The sequence below is a fragment of the Mixophyes fleayi genome, chromosome 1 (genome assembly GCF_038048845.1).
Source record: "Mixophyes fleayi isolate aMixFle1 chromosome 1, aMixFle1.hap1, whole genome shotgun sequence".
Lineage (NCBI taxonomy): Eukaryota > Metazoa > Chordata > Amphibia > Anura > Limnodynastidae > Mixophyes > Mixophyes fleayi.
The window spans coordinates 308,567,375-308,583,552 of NC_134402.1; the positions used below are offsets into that span (position 1 = coordinate 308,567,375).

Genomic DNA, 16,178 nt, shown 5'->3' on the forward strand with positions numbered 1-16,178 from the left:
CATCTTCTTCCTCCTTAGCCGATATTTTTATTAAAGAAATATTTTGCCTCCATGGCTGTCCTCAACATATTGTTTCCGATCGTGGATCACAGTTCATATCAAAATTTTGGAGGTCCTTCTGCAGTAAGTCCGGAATTAAGCTTGATTTTTCCTCCGGATATCATCCCCAGTCCAATGGGTCTACGGAGAGAACCAACCAAGAATTAGAAAAATTCTTAAGAATATTTATCTCAAGTAATCAAGATAACTGGGTGGATCTTCTCCCTTGGGCCGAGTTTGCCCATAACAATCATTTTCATGAGGCCATCTCTAACTCCCCCTTTTTTGTTCTTTATGGCTGCCATCCTAGACTACCCACCTTCTCTCAAATTACACCTTCCGAAGTTCCGGCAGTGGACTCATTGTTTCGTAACTTCTTTTCTATTTGGGAACAAACCAAGAGGAATTTAAAGAGCGCAACCATTCGTTCCAAGAAATCTTATGATAAGAGGAGGAGAGTAAGCCCAAGCTTTTCTATCGGTGACAGGGTATGGCTATCCACACAAAACATTCCTTTAAAGGTTCCCAGTAAGAAATTTGCTCCCAAGTTCATTGGCCCATTTGCTATTTCTGAGGTCATCAATCCGGTAGCTTTCAGATTGAGACTGCCTCCTTCCCTACGCATTCCAAATGTCTTTCATGTCTCCTTGTTAAAACCAATGGTAACCAACAAATTCTCCTCTCCATCAAGAGTTCCTCCTCCTATTGTGGACCAGAATCAAGTGGAATATGAGATTAAGACTATTCTGGATTCTCGCAAAGTTCAAGGTTCCATTCAGTTCTTGGTGGATTGGAAGGGTTATGGCCCTGAGGAGCGCTCCTGGGTTAAAGCCACTGATCTGCATGCTCCCCGTCTACTCAAACTGCTCCATAAAAAATTTCCCCTAAAACCCTGTTAGGTGTCCGGAGTCCACCCTTAAGGGAGGGGGTACTGTCACAAACTCACTTGATTTCATGCTGCTGATTTTCCTGTCTCTGTGTACAGCAGCACTTCCTGGTTTGGGTGGTCACATGATCGTGGCTGGGAGGCGGCTTTTACTATCCACAGACTATATTAAGCTCACCTGGACACTGCAGCCTTGTCAGAGCAACAAGTTACCACTTACCTGTTCCTGGCTCCTGTGCTTCGTGGATTGCTGAGTCTTCCAGTCTCCTGTGTCTTCCTGTGTTCTGATCTCTGCTTGTTAGACTATCCTGGCTCTTCAACCCCTGTGTACCGACCCGGCTTGCTGACTATCCCTCTACTCTTGTGACCTGTGTACCAACCCCGGCCTGATTGACTCCGAATTGCCTCCTGATTCTGCCTGCCTCCATTCCTGTGCACCGACCCGGCTTGATTGACTCCGCATCTTCCGCTCCACTCCGCTGCACTACATCTTGGGGCGAACCTGAGGACTGCGACCTGCGACTCCTGGCAGCAAAGCCCACCCCGCCTTGCGGCGGTTCTTGGTGAACACCGGGGAGATTGTTAGACTCCGTACCTCAGGTAAGCCGCCGCTAATCAAGATTAGTAATAGTAATCCAGTATCTGTTACAATTTCCTATTTTATTTCTGAAACTTATTTGTGCAAGTTATTTTGTATGTCTTGCATTTAACTGCTTTGTAATTAAGCCTTGGAAATATTTTTCGGATTAAATAAATTTAATCTAGTATATTCTCCGTGATTCTTTGTGAGCTTACGGAGCCAAGTGAGGCTCATGCTACATGTGTATGTGATTTAAGTGTAAAATTTTAAGAAGTCGTTTTGGTGAACACAAATGCCTTTGTGTTGACAGACAAATTGTATTCATTGGTAAGTGACTAAGGTGACGGCAAGCTGTTCAGATTGCTGCATCTGAGACAGGCTGGGCATTCGTGACAGTCAGATTGACATATTGGAACATATTACTAGTAGAGATGCTCAGGCTCGGTTCTCGGAGAACCGAGCCCACCCAAACTTAATAGTTCCGAGGCAGCTCGGTACTTTTGCGCACCCTCGGAATTGAAAAAAAAGTAAAACATCATTGTTACATCGTCGGATCTCACGAGTTTTGGATTCTTTAAGTACCGCCCTCCACGGCTACCAACCGCAATTTCACGGAGACACAGAAGGGGTAGCACGGTTCTTGGCAATCTCTAGTGCAGTTGGGCAGCGTCATAGCTAGAAAAGAAAGAGGAGGGGTAGCAGTGTTCAAAGTGTCTTCAAAGTCTCCAGTGACATTCTACTGAGTTATAGCTCACACAGAAACAGGAGAGCTCCATTTCTCCATTGCTAATTGTCATTGCTGAAATAGAAATAATAGGGCTGGCAGTCTTGTTTTAAATCTGCAGTCACATTGTACCATGTTATATAGCTAACACACAAACAGGAGAGCTCCATTGCTCCATTGCTAATTGTCATTTCTGAAATAGAAATAATAGGGCTGGTAGTCTTGTTCTAAATCTGCAGTCACATTGTACTGTGGTATATAGCTCACACACAAACAGGAGAGGTCCATTGCTTATTGTCATTGCTGAAATAGAAATAATAGGGCTGGCAGTATTCTTCAAAATTTGCAGTCACATTGTACTGTGCCATAGCTCACCCAGAAATAAGAGAGGGGCAGTGTTCACTGCTGAAACAGAAATTGTAATAATAGGGCTGTCAGTGTTCTTAAAAGTCTCCAGGGACATTCTACTGTACCAAAGCTCATACAGAAACAGGAGGAGCGGCATTGTCCTTGTCACTCTTCAGTCACTTTGTTCTTGTCACTCTCCAGTCTCAGTCATGATGATACTAATCAATCTACCTTATGTGCTAAAGCCTATGTTCAAGTGCATAGTGGCTTTAAGTCAGGGAAACAAAAATGTAAATAAAAATCTTGTTAAAGAAATAAACACCTCTCTAATAAAGGTGAAAGTTTACTGTAGAAAAACATAAAATTGTCAACATGCCATTCTACCCAAAATATTACCAAGGATACCAGCATCAGCTAGCTCTCTTCTCTCAGCTAGATCTCAGCACCTGCAATATACACTGTCATCATATTCCCCCTCATCAGTGTGTACATCATCCTAAAACAAAACTAATTCATCCCCGCTGAAATCCACAATCACAGAAGTCTGTGTACTTTGATGTAATTGCCGGTAATGGTCTTCCTCATGAAATTTGTAGTTCATTTTACGGCAGAGCTATGACGATTTTTGGGAAATTCTTTTAGACCAGACTATATGTCAAAATGTTGTGCTGACTCATCTGCATCACCACTGGGTATCTTGGGAAAGCTAACTTTTTTCCTAGAAGCATTTGCCAGAGAAACTGAAGAAGGTGACATCGTTGTGTCATGTACCACTTGAGCTGTCAGCTTGCTGACCAGGAGCTCATTACATCTCTTGAGATCTGGGTCACTTGGAAAGAAAAAGAAGTCATAGCTCTTAAACCTAGGATCGAGCACAGTTGCTAAAATGTAATGGCGAAGCGAAAAAAGTACTTCATCTACAAGTCCAACATAGTTATCGGAATGGTTTTGTTTCTCTTCCTCCTTCAATTTCTCTAGCTGCTTTTCAAAAAGTCTAATTTGGGGAATCACTTGACTTAAGCTAACAGTGTCCCCACTCTCTTCGAGTGGTTTCAGCACCTTGCACAACACGGAAAGTATTCTCCACTGCGCTGTACTAAAGTACATTTCCCCTCAAATTCTATTCTTCTTGCAGCTGCTACATTCGCCTACATGCTATTGCAGAATGCCGAAAATGACCGGAAATATTTCGGGACACAGACAGCATCTCCTACATGTGTGAGAAAAACAGGGAATGTGATGAAATTCCGCCCACTGTAATGCTCTTACAATATTGGTGGCGTTATCAGAAATCACATATCCTCAGTAGAGGCCAAGCATGATAAGCCATGTTGACATCCCATAGTTTTTAAAACAGGTTGTCAGCGGTATGCCTCTTAAGCTGGGTACACACTACAGGGTTTTTGTCCAATTATCAGTTGAAACAGCCGACATACGACCGCTCGTTGAAAGTCGGGTCAGTGTGTGCAGTGACACGATGGTTGAAAGTCTGCCCAAATGGACGATTATCGCCTCATTTGGTTGGTCGTACCATTCAATATTTTCGTTCCAATCTCCTTTCTGTTGTGTAGTGTGTATAAATTTTCAACCGATCAACGACAATACTCCGATACTTCCTCGACCTGGGGGGCGTGTGTATGTAAATTTGTGATGCCTGTACCATTCCCACGTGGTGCGGTATCCGCACATCACTGACTTGTGTTTTGTACACGTGTATTACACCTGTCTGTTGCATACCATTAGACTTGTGTAAAGCACGTGTGTTATTACCCTTTGCATCTATATTGGGAATCTATTCATATTAACCCTTTATAAACTTATACCTTTATAAACTATTAAACTTATAAAGTCATGTTAACCTTTATTAACTAATATTTGTAAAATACCCAGAATAAACCACACAGTGTTAATGCAACAGTTTTATTGCAGAAAAAAGTACAGAAATTTTTATTGAAGAATATGACAAGTGAAAAAAATAGTATTACACTTTAAAGGTGCTTCTGGTTTGTGGCAGAACAGTTGCAAATCATATACATTTCAACAAAAGTAGTCTCAAGGTTTTTAATTGTCGGTTATATTCCCTTTCATTTATTTAAAATAATCCTGGAGCTTTAGAACGTTTTTTCTCCCTTAGAACTTTCATCGGATATGATGATGGTATCTAGGAAGCAAGAAAATATAAAATGTTTACCATTAAACTTCTATATCTGTAATAAAGTTAATAAAAGTCTTAATCTAACACCAGAAATAGTCTCATTTGTTCACCGTGCACACTGCTCGAGATCAGTTTGTGTTGTGGTCCCTCTGGTACAATCGCAACAATAGCAGGCTTAATCTTCATAGATTCTGAAAAACAGGCACCATTTTGGTTATTATAAAGGTACAGGTATGTGCCCAAAGCATTCAGTTGTCTACACATGTTTTTGAAATACCTTCGTGTATAACTTCTTTCATATCTTGGTATTCAATATCAAATTTTTCTTTTTTGATAACAGGTGTTACATTAGTAGTATCAGTGGTATCTAAACAGGCCTTCTCACTGTTAATTTTTCATTCTGACAAAGAAAAATCTATGTTACAAATCAGGCGTTTGCATTGCTTTATGTGAAATTAGAATAAAATACATAAAGTCCTTCAAACAGGTACACTACACGTGCTACTCACTTTTTAAATGTTTCTATGAATTTGCTCCAGTCTCCTTTCCTCTTTATCCGACCACCTCTTCTGGACTTGGAATTTATTTATTTTTTTTCCAAGTTTTTCCTTCAGTAATCGCAGTAGTTTTTGCATTATCAGTTCCTTTCTATTGTTAACTTTTCTGTACTTTCGCTTTTGACAGTCGTAGCCATACTGGTCCAGTACTTTTACCATCATCTCCACCTCTCTTGGGCTCATTGACTTTGTTCTTTTAACTGCAGTAAATTTTATTTCTTCATCTTCAGGAACATCTCCACCCCCCACCTTAACTTTTTCAACATTTTTTAACCCTTCCAGCACCATCTCGACTGGGTCTCTGTCTCCATAGCTGCAACCCCCAATGACACCTTCTTCTCACCCACCATCTTCTCACGTTCCTCGGCACCAGACAGGCTCCTCTGTAATTTTATACACTCAGACATGGGTGTTCGTTTCTGCTGTGAACCAATTAGCAACGATGCCCGCAGAGAACAGAGCATTGTGGGTGATGCCTATTCGTGTATAATAACCTAGTGTATGGAGATTTTTCGCTATATCTTTAACCCATACAGGACCATTACATACAAAGGGATTTTACGATCAGTTTTAGCTGTACCTTCGTTCACATATACGGTAAGTTCTTTCTAATAGGTGCATACATGTGTACTTGCTTTGCTTTATTGTACACCACAGATGTAAAATATGTTTATTTTTATTGTAGCCAATAGAACACAATGGCTTACGAATGAAATGCTGACCTAATGAAGGATTTTATTGAGACCTACAGGGCTCACCCATGTTTGTGGAAAGCCAAATCCAAAGATTATTTAAACAGAATAATGCGCAACATGGCGATGCAAGAGCTTGTAAAAGCATGTCTGCCACATCACCCTGGGGCAACTGTGGAATGGGCAAAAAGCAAGATCCAGAACCTTAGGACTGTGTATAAAAAAGAATTAAATAAAGTTGATGCCACCAAAAAATCAGGAGCTGCAGCTGAAGACGTTATGATGTTGTCATGTAACAGGTTTATTCATGTTAAAAGAATCAAAAAAACAATGAAAATACATAACATGCATATAAACAGTTGTCATAAGCAATCATTCTGTCATGGCACGACACCCTCCCCGTTGCAATACGTAAGGTACGCCTCACGATTTAATTCCACACTCTAATGGTGTCAAGCCCACTACCTCCATGTCCTCGGCATTAGTGTCCACAGTGACCTGAGTGGTACGGCCACTGTTGCTTTTACGCCGTAGAAATTTACGCAGAACACAATAGGCCATCACTACTTTGTCAACTTTGTCCAAACGCAGGTTTATGGCAGAATGAAAAACTGGGAACCTGTTACTTAGAATCCCAAAGACATTTTTAACTACACGCCGAGCACGTGACAGTCTGTAATTAAATATACGCCTTTCAATGCTCAGATTTCTCTGTGGGTATGGTTTTAATACATTGTCGTGCAATGCAAAGGCGACATCTGTCACAAACACAAAGTTTAGTCCATATTTTGTGCTACTCCGCGATGGAAGGTTTAGGGCATTGTTTTGTAGTTTGTTATGGAAGGTAGTATGCTCCAATGCACCTCCATCTGAGACTCTTCCATTCCACAAATAAGAATTCATAGTTCGCATCCACTATGGCCATTAAAATAATGCTAAAAAATGCTTTATAATTAAAGTAGAAAGATCCACTGTTTGATGGTGGCATAATTCTGACATGTTTGACATCAACGGAACAACCGCAATTTGGAAAATTCCATAGCCTCTCAAAGTCTTCCGCTATCACTTTCCAGTCTTCCTCTGTTGATGGAAACTGAAACATAAAGACGTGTAAATAGGTTACATTTGAACATGCATGCAATTGCATACTCTCATTATTTTTATTTTGCTAGTTTTCAGCCTGTACTCCTGTCTGAAGGCCTTTTGCCGGATGCTGCAGGCCAGGAAGATACAACAAGTAATAGCACTGCACGTGAAAGCCAGCTTACTGCTGATAGCCAGGACGTGACCGAAACTGGTGCACTAGCAAAAAACATTCAGTAGCGAAAGAGACGTAGAATAAGGGAAATACAAGAAAGTGATGCACTAACAGAAAAGATGCTTCATTGCGCTAACACTTTGATGACAAAAAGAAAGGAACAGGACACATTTGATTTCCTGGGAGCAACAATAGCTAACAAAATGAGAAGTAGTAGCAAATGCATACAAGCTGAAATGGAGCGGCTGCTCTGCGACCTCATGAGTAGGGCTACCTCTGAAGATAAACCGTTATTATTTTTTTTTAGAATGAATACTATTGCTTTTTACCAACCTTCATATACTGATCACAGAGAACTTTGATGATAGCATCACAGGTGTCAGGTATTATCATGCCAAGAGCTTGAGGTGAACTAGCTGTGTTGTATTTCAGATCTGCCAGTGTCCTCCCTGTTGCGGTATGGATCTCCTTAAATGGGTGTTCTCCCTCTGGGTGGGAGGGGTTACCAGTTGGAGCAGTTCCTAAAAAGTGGCATCATTCATACGAAGGAAATTCTTAAAGTCATCTGGGTTGTTGTCCCGTATCTCCTGTAGCAGGGGCATATAAGAGAATGTGTCTGTCCTCTTGAACTAATCTTTGCTCCAACAAGAACTATTCTTTCTCCTTATTTCTCTTTGATTCCATACCTGCAGTCTTCTTGCCACAGCAAGCAGGAAAAGTGCAGTTGCTTTTTCTTCTTCTACTGTATCCATTGTAGGTTAAAAAATAGGAATGAATGAAGAGACAGTGTTGCCTTCTCTTTTTATGCGGTTTTGGGTGTTAACTATAGTGAAAGCTCTGCCCCTTTATGCTAATGTCTTTGGTATATCGTTACATCCCCTGCAAATGTTGCCATGGATAAAATGGCATTTTGTATCCCAATTATTTTCTTTTTTCTAACCTCCTGTACAGGTGAGGAATTGCTTGTCTAGAAAAATGGTGTTGAGATTGAATTTGGTAACAGGGACACAGGACCTCAATTAACTGTCTTATTCCTGCTGCATTAATGGTGGATATTGGACGCAGATCTAATACTATTATAGTCGCTATGGCGTCTGTGATCCGCTGTGCGACTGGGTGACAGCCTTACTTGTTTCCTCTTGCAAAGAATTGTTTAACAGTCAATTGTTTTAAACTACTAGTAGTCTTCTTCTTGGTCTGCTTTTGGGTTGAAGATCCACCCTTCAGCAGCAGCAGCAGTAGGTCTAATGGTCAAGGATTCCTCTGAGGAGTCCTGGATAGGGGAGGAGTCATCTCACCTTAGCAACTTGGATGCAGGACAACTCTGATCACTTGTGAGGATATTGATGATGAAGGTTATGGGGGTGTAGATTGCAGGTGCTGGGATCTAGCTGAGAGAAGGGAGGTAGCTGATGCTGGACTGATTGTTGTTATTGTTTTAGCATAAGTTTCTGATTTTCCAAAGCGCTTTCCATGAACTTGCTTCAAATGGCGTAACATGGAGGAGGTTCCTAGATGGTTAAGGTCCCTACCTCTACTGACTGTGGCTTTACAATGTTACAAATGGCTAGACAACTGTTGTCAGGATTTGGGTAAAAATAATTCTACACATAAGAAGTGGATTTCTTGGTCATATGCCCAGGCATGAAAATGGCCTTCTTCTTATCACTGGCAAGAGCTGCTTCCACTGGTGCATGACTTGCCACAGAGTTCATTAACAACATTGTTTGCTTAGGTGCCTTAAGCATATTGTTAGCTTGTTAGCTTGTTTTGTGGGTGTCACGACTGGTATAGCGTACCTGCTATCGTTGGCACTACTCTGAGGAAGGTGCGGAGTCTAACGTGCCCCTGGAATTCACCAGGGACCCCCGCAAGGAGGGAAGCACGAGAAGAGTTGTCAGACAGGCTGGGTCGGTAACGGGGCAGGCAATGAAGGTACATAAGGAGAACCCGAAGGGAAGGTGAGACAAGCCGGGTCGGTAGCATTCTGGAAGCGCGGTACACAGGGATATCCAATAGGGGTAGTCAAGGCAATCCGGGTGACAAGGGTCACAGGCAGGCAGGAATCAAGAGACAAGCAATACACAGGAACACTGAGGGAATGCTGGAGGACAGGGTAGAGACCTGAAACTCTGGCACTGGAGGGGAGCGCCAGGAGGGGTTAAATAATCCTGTGGGCCAATGGGAGTTCAGCGCATAGCGCTGTCATAATTAGCGCCTAGCGCGCTTAGCATAGCGTCCCGTTGCTAAGCAACGGGAACGCTCAGTAGTAGCTGTAACTAGCGACTGAGCGGCCGGAAGTGACGCGTCTGGTTGCTAGGTAGCCAGACGCGCTATAGTGGATACAGGCGGCCGTCCCGGAGATCGCGTGCGGTGCCTGACAGTGGGGGCCCTAACAAACCAAGCACTTCAGCCATAAAAGTTGGACTCCTTGTCGCTGGAGCACTTGCCTTGTTAACTGTACATGTCCTTTTCAATATCTTACATAAAGGTGGGTGGAAGGGCCCAAGGACATTTTCAGCTTGCACCACTTTTCTTTTCTGCAACTGCTATGTGGCTATGTTTCCTAGATGTGCTATGAATTGCCATGTGTTTGTGTCGTTGCTCTTTCGCTTAGCATCCAGCCAGGTCGCTGCAGTCTTTGTCCAAAAGTGGATGAAAATAATATTGTGACTACTGAGGTGTTCAAAATTGACTGGAAATGTCTGGAAATTAGTGTTATTGAGGTTAATAATAATGTAGGAGCAAAAAAAGAGCACAATTATGTGATTTTAACATATTTTAGCTATTTTTTCTGAAAAATACAGATCCAAAAACAAAACACGCAAATGCGGTTTTGCCAAAACCAAAACACAAACTTAATCCAGATCCAAAACCAAAACACGGGGATCAGTGAACATCTCTAATTACTAGCATCATTAATGATCGCCCTAACCAATTTTTATAGACCTGGCAGTCCTGGTGTAACTATTTTGCTTCTTGACATCCAACCCCCATATTTTAATTGTGATATAAATGCCTAGAGAATTCTACCCCCTCTGCTGCTCTAATCTCCTCCTCCCCTCTCTTATCTTCCTGGTCCCTCTCCAGCCGGCCCCCTTCTACTTGTACTATTCTGCATCATGTATATCGGCCAACAATTTATTGGTAACAATGGCCGTCATCGTATTGCTTTTCTCATATTATGACTTCTTACAAGAAAAAACAACAAATGTGTGCCCCATTGTTTAGCTTGTTATGCAATTCCCTTCCTTCCTTGAACCCTCTTTTCTTTCTGTATCCTCCCCTCTAGAAACTCTTCTGTAAACATTTTCAATAAAGCTTTATTTAAAATTAAAAAAAAAAGAGAGAGAGAGAGAGAGAGATCTCCTTGTTCTACATTGCTAATTTTATTCAGTGCTCTGGAGATTATGGTTTTAGGATAAACTCTCTCTAAACCTTACAAAGTATATGTTAAATTAATCTTCACTTCCAAGGCTGAACAGTTTCTTTTTATACAGCAAAACTCCATTTATCCAGTTGACCACTCTTGTAATTAAGATAACTATTCGTATCTACTTGTTTGGCCACACATGTGGATGTCCAAGTTAATCTGAACTGGTTATTCATGCTTCAGAAATGTGTCGCATCATTTAATGTTTTCCTCCAATGCCAGATCAAAACTACTCCAAGAGTTTCACATTTTAATCATGTATTGTAGTCATTTTAGAACCCACATATAGCCAAATCATTGATCCCACAGAGTGTGGACAACTTTATGTGAGTATTTAAAAAGTATCTAAAAAGAGAAGTTTTTGTTTTTGGCTCCATTTGCTGTACTTAAAGCCATTTCCTAATTTTGTCTATTTACAAATCATTCAAAATAATTGCAAGTATTCTTCTTTTAATCTTTTAAAATCATCACTGGATTTCTGCATAAACAGCCTTTTATCCACCCCCTGACGCCTATTGTCTCATAAAAGGAAAAAAAAAATCATTGGGCCAAAAGTGGCTGATGAAAAAGTCCCAAAAATTGGCAAAGAATAAAAATACCCTGTGAATGGAAATTCTTTTCCATGCAACATTGACAGTTGCTCCATTGACTTCAATGGTAGTGCTTTTCCTTTGACTTTAATGACAGTAGTTTCCCCAATAAAACGTAACAGCCCCACTAACTTCCGTCATTGTGATTTCCACATAAAAAGTAATCAGCTTTCACCTTATAACGTAATCGGATTGTTCTTGGTATTTGCAGGAAAAAGATAGGTTGAAAAGGCAGGGTTAGATATCACCCTTTCATTACTGGGGTCTTTTATATGTTTGTGAACAGACTACATTTCACAGTTTTTATATATGTTGGTTTAACTAAGGAGTAATTTTAACTACTTTGTGCAATCTACTAGATATCACAGGGGTCTTTTTTCAGGAGAGATAGGGCTTTATTTTGGTATCAAAGTGAAATAATTTTAATTTCATCATGTAAGTTAAAACAGTTACATTTATCATAAAAGTATATTTTCCATGAAAGTCTTTTTATAGTTACTTTAACTCAATTAGGGAAACACTGAAAAATTACCACACCATTAACCTACTAATTCATATCTGTATGTTATATAAGGTATGATAGATATATAAGTCCTAGACCTCTAGACCCTGCTAGCAGGAAGGGGAAATTTTGGACAGATCTCTTTTGCAGTTCCTTGAGCTTTTTGACCCATATGGACAAAGTTCTCTTAGATCAGATGATCAGAGCAAGTTATTATGGGATCAAGTTATAACTTTGTTTAAAAAGATAATCTTTGAGGAAGTATTTAAAAGCTTGCATACTCTGAGGGGTATATTTAATAAACTGTGGGTTTAAAAAAGTGGAGATGTTGCCTATAGCAACCAATAAGATTCTAGTTATCATTTATTTAGTACATTCTACAAAATGACATCTAGATTCTGATTGGTTGCTATAGGCAACATCTCCACTTTTTCAAACCTGCAGTTTAATAAATATACCCCTGACAGTCTGTTGCCATGAGGAAAAGAGAGAAAAGATGAGACTAGGAAAATCATAAACAGCGATTGTACTACATTTATTTCCATGGACAAAGTAGTATTAATAAAGTGATACCTTACAGATGAACTACTCACCTTTCGGAGTTAGTGACCACAGGCTTGTTGAGCTAGTACTACTTATGTGAGGCACTCCTTGATGGACAAGTGGCTATATGCTGGCCTGTTAGAAGGAAAATAGAGGAAAGGAAATCTCAAGGAGAAATGATTATTAGGAATTTTCTGAGTTTCTCTAACAGTGTTTCTCAGTCTGCTTGTGGCGTTTAGGTTTTCTACAAAGTTGTTTGTCACATACTCTCCTCCCAAAACCCTTATGTCATCCTTATCCATGTGGGATAATAAACTTAATGGATGTATAGCTTAGTGATATGGGACAGGTATGACATCATCATGAAAGACACCAGTTATAGAGATCAGATAATAATGATACTGAGCAGGCAAAGGGTAGATGTGTGTTTTGATGCCTGTACAGAGCGATAATATAAAGCTATGACATCCATTCCCCTGTACTAGGCACAATAAATGTTTATAACATAACTTGCTGGCAGAGTCTGATCATATGCACGGGTTTAAAACACTTGTCAGCAGGACATTGATCTATTCAAAAACAGTTGGATTTGGACGCAAATGGGGTGAGGGGTGTCCCAAAGTGGACAATCCCTTTAACATAAAATAAAAATACAAACATTATGCATAATTTGGACATACCTGCGGAGTAACAAACTGCAGAGATTGACAGTAGTAAACAGGAGAATTTTAGGGAAATGGAAAGGTTGTCTCTCACTGTAGGAAAACTAAAGGTAAATATATAATAATATACAACATGATTACAAAAATACTCCAAGTATAATTAGTGAACATGTCCGCAAAGAAGCCGCAGTCTCTTATAACAGACATAGAAGTGTATTTATGACCCATCATATTTTCTTCACGTTAATTATCATTTCGCAATGATAAGATATTATTTATTGTCCCTATTTATTAAAATTGTTCAGCCGATAGGAGCTTTTCCTGGCAAATAGTCTATAGTAAAGTGATCATGTTACTTATATGTTCTGACCTGAAATTTGCACATTATGCAATAAGAAAGCGGACAAAGCCTGGTCCCATTCCTGTGATGTTCTCCCCATAGGATAGAACAGCTAACAACATTTTCAGATGGCGTTCACTATCGGGGTCAAGCTCCGAATTTTGGAGCTTGATAAATAGGGCATTTTTCACAGTCCCAATAGACTTCTATGGGGACTGCATCTGCGATAGAAAATGATGGGACCGCAACAGATATCTCTAATAATAAATAGATATGATACTTTACAATGTGGTAATCCTCCAAAATTTGCAATTTTTGAAAGATATAAAGGGATAAAAACCTCTTCGGAAGGTATATAAATAGGTATCATAGCGACAGTGAAGTTCTGGTTCTGGGAGATCTGTAATGATACTCCCATGAGTATTTCACTGACAGTGAGTACGTCCCACTGGAAGGAGAGTTCTTGGAACATCAAGATATTGTTAGCCAAGTGTAGTTCTAAGCAAATGCAGCTCTGTGACATTTGGGAACTTTTGTTGTAGAGAAGGGGATGCTTCAGGAGTTAGAAGTAAAATATATTTTTGTCTTAACAGATGGCGAACTGCACTCATGGGAGGCCGGGCTGGGGGGCAAGGGGCATATGCCCTCTGGGCCGGTCCCATGGTGGGCTACCTTGTGCTGGGTCACTGGGCCACTTGCATTTTTTTCCCTTTAAAGTAGGCTGCCGAGTCGAGTCTTGCACCCACGGGCTAAATTTTGCCAGCCCTCCCCTGACTGCACTGCCCTGTTTTATACTGCCAGGGTGTTATTAGTTAGTCGATCTTTCCACTGAAACAATGCAGACATTTTACCTGTTCACCTGCCTACTTTTTTTTGTTGTTGTTTTTTACTCTCACCTGACAGCATAACTTTGCCACTGTCAAGGAAACGTCTCCTCTTTGTAATATCAGTACAGTATTGTCTACTTTGGAGAGGTAACCAAGACACCACCCAAACAAGTGAGGCTAAGAATATAAAGCCTGAAAATTGTAAGCAGTGACCTAGAATCATACCTTTATTATAAATACTTTGTGTATTTTCTCCTCAATAAGGTCAATATTTATAAATGACCTAACCCTATTTTGGTTATCAGTGTGGAATTTACATGGCTATAGTAGATTGGAAGCCTTTCATCCCACATTTTATTTATTTGATATTTTGCATCATTTAGTTTTCCTACTTCTGTAAGGAACTAAAAGAAATACAATAGATTACTGACACAGGTTGCACTTTTATATGTCAGTTTATATATTTTAGTACTGAATGTACATCCATCTGCATGCATTCAGAACCACAACCTTAAGGTTAGGGGGTCACATAACCCAGCAGATGAGTTGGTAATATAAAATATTCCCAAGGCATAAGAGGCTTTAGCTGGGCTAAAGCAGTCGATCTTGTTTTTTTCCGTGAATACAGCTTGGAAACCCCCACTCCACACACACAGTACAGCACAACAGCCGGATACAGGGCTGTATATCAGTGTGAGCACATACATCCCTCCATCGTCTGGCAGGATCTGCTGTCCTTATGGGGTCCTTATCACCCACCATTTCTCCGCCTCTAACTTTCTTTAATGCGACCCTCACCTTTCCCCTGCCCTCTTCCATCTCCTCTGTGCTCTCTGCCCCCTCCTGCCACTCTCTGTCCACCTCCCCCCTGCTGATAAGAAATGCTTTCTCCACAACTTTCAGAATTCGCTGAGTGATCTTGTCTTCTTTCGAAATCCTGTTGTTTCTGCACCTTGCACCCTCCCTCCTCAGCTGTAAACTGCTTAGTATATGTGATTTTCTCCTCGGCTAAACCTTTTCAGTCTCAGGAACAGCCGGGTGCAGCCGAAGGGTTCTGGGACCTGTGAGTGTGACCTAATTACCCTATCATACCCTTTCTATCAGCAGAGCACCCCCTCTTAGTACATACACATACACTCATTCATGCGCCCTCACTCCTTAAATCGACACTCAAACTGGGACTTTCAGTAACTCAGACATCTAGTTGTACATACAATCTCTGTATTTACATGTTTGTATAGACGTTTTTATTATGTTTATTTTTGTGAATTTTGTGTTCTTTTTTTAATGTAGGAGTGCCTTAATAGTGTATACAATGATATTCCAGTGCAACGCTAGTTTAACCAAACACTTGGGTTTACACAACGTTAATTATAGATACAATAGTTGGGAGAAATTTGTTTTGGAAAAGGATAAGAGAGAGTGTTCATGCTTATAGTGTAGTGAAGGGAGGATTAGGAACACTGTGTAAACTGCTTATGATTCAATGTGGAATGGAATGTATAATTAATAAGCACTATAAATTATATACTTATTAATAGGACTTTTATTGTGCTCAGGAATTTGTTCAGGATGAAAGGCTTGTGATTGGTACAGGATACAGAGCTCCTGGCTGTGGGACAAGGTAGGAAGTGTTTGGCAATCACATAGAATCGCAGTGTGTTTAGTAATTAGTCCAAATCGCTCTACGCAAATGGATCAGTAACGAGGCCAGTGCCAGGGTCACAGATAGTTGCCCAAAGTCTATAGCTAAGTAAGATGTGTTGTTTATAACTCTGGGAACACTTATCAGGACATTCCTCTCCAATCATGTTCATTAATGACTAACTTCCTAGAATATAATTGCTTATAAGTAAGGTCACAGATTCTAGAGACTTTTATCAGGTAAGCACTAAACACATTAGCTCCAAACATGTGAATGTTTTATCATTTTATTAGGGACATTATAATTTTACAAATTGCCTAATTGGCCACCATGGAATTACTGTGTCAGTGAACAACTTGGCCATATTTGGTTAAACAAATTGTATTGAACAGACTGT

At 40.4% G+C, this 16,178-nt stretch overlaps 1 protein-coding gene and 1 long non-coding RNA gene across 5 annotated transcripts in view; one reads left to right on the forward strand and one right to left on the reverse strand.

Annotated features, from left to right (window-relative positions):
• Positions 1-1,436: 1,436 nt before the first annotated feature.
• SLC7A7 (solute carrier family 7 member 7) overlaps positions 1,437-16,178 on the forward strand; it is a 29,435-nt gene continuing 14,693 nt past the window's right edge. Inside the window, exons 1-2 of one of the 4 annotated variants that reach the window (XM_075211458.1) lie at positions 14,829-15,199; positions 15,696-15,760. The gene's annotated coding sequence lies outside the window, so the exon portion shown is untranslated. Of the gene's footprint in view, positions 1,526-14,828; positions 15,200-15,695; positions 15,761-16,001; positions 16,021-16,178 lie in introns of those variants that run through there. The other 3 variants (XM_075211465.1, XM_075211451.1, XM_075211470.1) reach the window with 3 other exon arrangements.
• Positions 4,484-5,215, reverse strand: LOC142157943 (uncharacterized). Its single transcript, XR_012692701.1, has 2 exons — positions 4,843-5,215; positions 4,484-4,738 (listed from the first exon to the last, which is right to left on the reverse strand). It is a non-coding gene; the product is annotated as an uncharacterized LOC142157943 (long non-coding RNA).